Below are 5743 nucleotides of genomic sequence, written 5' to 3'. Positions count from 1 at the left end.
TTTATCATGGCATTTGAGCTTATTGTTGCCTCCACAGGAGTTCAGGATGCTGAGACTTGATGCCCAGTGCAATATAAACCTTCTGGAGAAAGGCTTGATTAAAAGAAGCAGGTGTCAGAAGAATCCCAAACCCGGTTTTGAACAAAGCACGTTAGCACTGCCCTCTCCATTACCCTTCATGATGATGAAATCCCTAACTTCTCTCTCCCTTCACTGGTGTCACCTTTTTTTTCTCCCATTACCTCTGCAGTTTTCCAAGCTTGCATGTAGGGCAAATCACCAAAGTCAGTAATCTTACGAGGAACAATATTCCCATAGCTCCTGTTTGCTTTTAAAATGGAAACACCCCAGACAGAGAGACAAAGTGTGATTTTTTTTTCCCCGTCCCTTTTTCCCCTAATAGAAACCGTTCTCTTTCAGTTTTTTTTCTGAGCACTTCTGGCTCTGGCATGGGAGACATGCACTGGCTGGGAGGGTCCCCTGCGTGTGCAGGGCAAACCCGGGAGCCCGGCGGCTCCCTGCAGTGGGACTCAGGATCTCTGTCCCCGTCGCCTGCCAGCCGCCTGCAGTTCTGCAGCGCTCGCAGCAGGTGCTGCTGCTGCCACGCCGGGTGTGCCGGCAAACACCAAGTACATCCCACGGCATCGCCACGCTGGGACAAGAGGGGGAGACAAGCTCGCTCCAGGGACCCTATTAAATATGGGTCAAAACCTCTCCCCACCCCCAAACGTGTTTAGAATAACACTTTGCTCTGGGGCTGGGAAATACTGCAGCACAGTCAAAGGAAATTATCAACCATGAACCCACCTGGAAGTGGCTGATATAAAAATTAACTTTAAATCCACTGATGAATGCAGAAAAACCCTCCAGAGGACTTTGAACCTAGGATTTGTTTGGAAACTCACTGCTGGAATTTGAGGTCGTTGCTTTTCTGTGCGGTGACCAGTAGCCACCACCTGAAAACTGTGTAGCCTGTGGATGCGCCTGCTAAGAAGGCCAAGAGCACTGTGGTTTGTGTCATAAATAATGTGCCCAGCAGGACCAGAGTAGTGATCATCCCCCTGTATTCAGCACTGGTGAGGTCACACCTCGAACCTTGTGTTCAGTTTTGGGCCCTTTCCTTGCTGATGGCTGTTTAGGAGAAGGGTCACATCAGAGCCAGGATGAGCTCTCTCTCCATGCCTGCTTGGTGAGCCTTGGCAAGAGGCAGGAAGGCAAGGAAGCCTTGAGGTTCTTGTGCCACAACCATCTGCCATGGCTCAGTCTGCCTCTGTTACCCCATCAGCTTGCAACTGCTCAGGAAATAAAAAAAAATTATCTTGATTGTGATTCAGCTGCCTGGTTTAAAAAAAAAAAAAAGAAAAGAAAAGGGAAAGAAGAGGAAAAGAGCTTTGTTAGCTATGGCAGAGAGGGATTATGACAGGTTCTCTGGCATGGGAGTCCTCACCGTTGGTGTGGAAGTTTCCCCACTGGCTCATGTTGGCATTAGCAGCTGGCATCTCTGGGAACTTCTTGCTCTGATCTTTGATGCCAGGTGCAGTTATGAGAAATAATGAGTATTTGGAAGTACTGCAGGAGAGAGAACCTTCTGGTGTCCTTTGCCTAGAGTAACCAGACCATGCAATCCCTGGACACAGCGGTGCCACATCTGTGTGGAAACATCCTTGTGGCACAGTAGGGAGCAGAAATCAGGGGCCCTACGACTCCAAGTAGCCTGTGCTGCAGGTTTTGAGGAGGTGAGGGAGCACCCATATCTATACATGACCTCCACAGGTTTGGAAGAAGCTCCAGAAAAGTCTTCCTTGAGTCTGATGGCCATAAAGGCTGTGGAGAAGCACTCTCCTCCTGAGCAGCGTTGCTCTCCTGAGCCAAGAAACCAAGCCTATCTCTTACCTTGTCCAGTTTTTCAGGGCTGTCTTCTTGGCCTCTGCCTCCAGCTCTGCGCTGCTGAATTTCCAGCTGCTGCTGTTACCCCAAGGTCTGCTCTTGCAGCCAGTTGTGAGGCACCAAACCCATCCGTGTAAGCTGCATCCTGATTGTTGGCCTTGTGCTCAGGCAGAAAGTGCTTGGGGAACTCCATGGGGACAGAGAAAAAATACCATTGAAAGAGTTGTGTATCCTGCCATGGCAGGAGAACTGTGGATGGCTTAGTGGTTGATGTTAACTGCAGGGACTTTCTGCTACATGACACAGTCATGCCCTATGGACCTGATCGATCCCTGCACACACCTGGCTGAGCAAGTGCATGGGACACTGCCACATGGTTCCAAGAGTTTCTTTCTCTCATGAAGATTGTGTATTGAAGCTGCTGGAGCACATTCACCTTGGAATGTGTGCCTCTCAGTGTTTACAGTGGGGTTCCTTGCTTTCACACCCACACCACCACCTTTCCCCTGTGTAGAGGTGCCTGAAGCTGAGATGGTTTTCTTCTAACTCAGGCATCTGTAGCTGCATGCTTTGTGCTGCCAGAGCACAACCATTTACATCATAAGGTTTTTTTTTTTAAATTTGTTTTTTAGTGTGGTTTTTTTTTTCCCCTGGCAGTTCTTGCAGACAGGATGGGTACGAGGGACTTTGTCCTGCCAGGCAGCTAGATAAAGCACTCAGTGATTCAGCATTTATTGCACCCTACACAGATTCCTCTGTTATCACACCAGCAGGAATGTGGGGCTAGAAGGGATCTCCTAGTCATCATCAAATTTCCCAGCAATGACAAACAATGAATCATAAAGTCCCTCTTGTTAATTTATCACAGTCCATCTTAAGTCATTGGGAATTTTCTTGGCAGGTTATTCAAGAACTTCACTTTGACAGAAGGAAACTTGTTTCTGATTTGCAGCCCACATTTTTTCATAGCCTATTTTTGTCTACTTGTTCTCATGCCAGTGCTATCTTCTAGTTAGTAGCTGTGCTTCCTTCCCATTCTCCAACCTACTCTCTTACATGCCGATGAAGAATGTGGCCTCTTCTTCCCAGGATCCCATGTCTACTCAGAGAAGAGACTATCTATTTTTAGTTCCCTCAATCGCTCCTACCTACCCCTCTTTCTGTCTGCAGGAAGGCTTTGAGGAAGAGCCCTGGTTTTATTGCTACTAGGTCATACCCTTCCCTTGGCAGCCATGTGAGGATGGCTGCATACACTGTTCCCTGCCTCCAGCTGCACAGGAGGCCCAGGGTGCTGGGACAGGATCATGCTCAACTTTGAAAAGAGAGAAGAAATACTCATTGGGAGTTAGGACAGCAGAAAGGCAGGCCAGAAGCAGGCAAAATTCCTAAGGGTCATCAGGAAGCTGACATTTTCTCTGCAAGTCTGCAATGGCCCTGGGGTTTCCAGCACCCATTGGGTCCTAGATTTACCACCAGTATGTTAATAATCTCACAGAAGGGCTCCATCCATGTTTCCTTTCAACACACGTCCTGCAATTGCTGAGAGATACACCTCTGTCTGGTGAGTGCAGAAACCATGAAAAGCTTTTTTTTCTTGGAGTTTCCCATGGCTTAGAAAATCCATAAGGACCTGAGTTCCTTAGAAAGCCCCTGGTACCTCTCAAGGGGTTCACAGAAGGGGAAAATGAAAGCACACCCCTCTGCAGTGTCCTGATGACATGATCCAACATAGGAATAGCATGGATATTTTATTGGAAAAGGTGAATATAATGAGCAAGGCACCCTTCTGGAGTTGTACACTGGTTTCCAGGCAATTGCATCTTGTATCTAACCCAAATGAGTCAGGTGATACTTCAAACCAAAGAGAACGGCAGGAATAATATTAGCTGATGCAATCGCTCCTTGACTTTACAGCAATGCTAGGCTGTAAATGCTAGTGCTAGATCCATGAACAGTAGAATATTCTGTATGCGATTACAGCAAATTCAAACCCTGTTTGAAAGCAGCTGGGTTTTGGTTGGGTATTTTTTTAACAGTCCCTCAAATAGAGGTGGATAAAGACTTCCTTTCCTCTGACAGGTGAATCTTACATTGATGGTGACCTACACTTTGGCAAGTATCAGTTCATTTCCTTGCTGTTACAGCCTTTTTCATGCCAGTAACGAAAATACATTTAGAGCTCTTCTGCTTCTGCAGTCAATTCTTCACAACCCTCCAATGGTGAGGCCTTTTTCCTAGTTCTGCAAATAACTGACAGGAGTGTGCTGCAGTTAGTGGGGGAGCCAGGCTCTCCCTTCCCTGGAAGCCCAGCATTACTGGGTACCTGCTGTGCCTCAGTAGAAGACCTTTGGGCTAAATACTCACTGCCTTGTCGTGGAATAAAGCTCCTAGCCCCAACTGCCTTCAGCCACAGTTGCCTGAGGGCATCTGAATTAATCCTTTAAAGCAGACAAACCCAAGAACAACAAAGTGTATCCAAGGATGACATGGAGTCTAATTTACTCAAGGAGGAAACCTGGGGGTCAACAGCATTGTCTCTTCTACTGACTGTTATGCTCCTATCAGAGAGAAAAACCACAGTCTCTTCTGTCACTCACTGGCATCTGGCATTCAAGTGCCATCTCCCTGAGTTGCATCAAGATTTCTTCACTATATGTTTGCAAAACTGGATCTGCGTGTTTCACCAGCAAGGCCTGAGTGACCAATAGGACCTATGAAAGAACAGGAAAACAAGAGCTGATGCTCCCAGGTGGGTCCTTTTTAATTTCCTTAAACAGCAGGTTTTGGATGGCAGTGAACATCCCAAATGTCCTATTGAAAAAGTGAGTGAGAGGCCAGAGAAGATGAAGAAGAAGTTCAGACAACAGTCTGGAGTATTAACAGGGGAGACCAACATTTTTGCTGTTGAGTAGTTGCTATATGTGGGTGGTTTGTTCACAACAGCTGGTTTTAGTGAATTGAATAATATTTCTGTGCATGTTCATGCATATATTTGTGTCTTTACACAGAGGAAAAACATCCCTCTTTCTCAGGATCATCCCACTGTCTGGAAAAATTGGAATTTGACGATCATCAATTAGAAATAGAAAAGAACCCTGCTCCCCATCAGCGAGTATGCGATTTCTACCACGAGGCAAAGATTTTTCTAGATAATGACAGCATTAGAAACAACACCACAAGCATGTGAGGTATGTCTGGTAAAGCACGTAAATAAAAAAACCATCTTGCAGCTTTCCACTGGGAAAAATGAGCGTCCTGCAACACAATCAGACCCTGGGCTGCAGGGGGGCCACACTCCTAAAAGGAGAGATGACACCTCTATGCTGGACACAGCAGAGACCTATTTATTTTACAGAATTGGGCTATCCTCCCCCTGATCCAGACAGCATCAATCTTGCAGCACCAGCCGCAGGAGGTAGGGTAGGTTTTGCACTGACCACCTACCTTCTGGTACAGCTGGAAATCTAGGAACAATATAGTTTCCAACGTTGTTCAGTGGATTTCAAGATCGGTGCCAAGCCCTGTGTGGCCAACAGCTGAGCTACAGAGATTCTGTCTCTCCTTTGACAGGATTATTGTAAAATAATTTCTCTCCATGAGCAGTTTAGGCTGTTCTAATGCACAGTCATAAATGAGACATTGACTTCTAAAGATCTTCCTTCCCTTAGGGTGGCAGATGAAGGAATGGGTCACAGCTTTGTTCTACCGCAACATGCCTGGAAGCGTTGAGAGACACGCTTTCCTCACAGGGAAATTTCCACTGTCTCCTTTGTCTTGCAACCTACCTGTGGAGTATAAAGGAAATGCTGGACTGACCAAAACAGATGTAAGAAATCGATTTGCTCATGCCATTCAA

The sequence above is a fragment of the Vidua macroura genome, chromosome 2, assembly GCF_024509145.1.
Source record: "Vidua macroura isolate BioBank_ID:100142 chromosome 2, ASM2450914v1, whole genome shotgun sequence".
Classification (NCBI taxonomy): Eukaryota; Metazoa; Chordata; class Aves; order Passeriformes; family Viduidae; genus Vidua; species Vidua macroura.
This window is presented reverse-complemented; position numbering follows the sequence as displayed.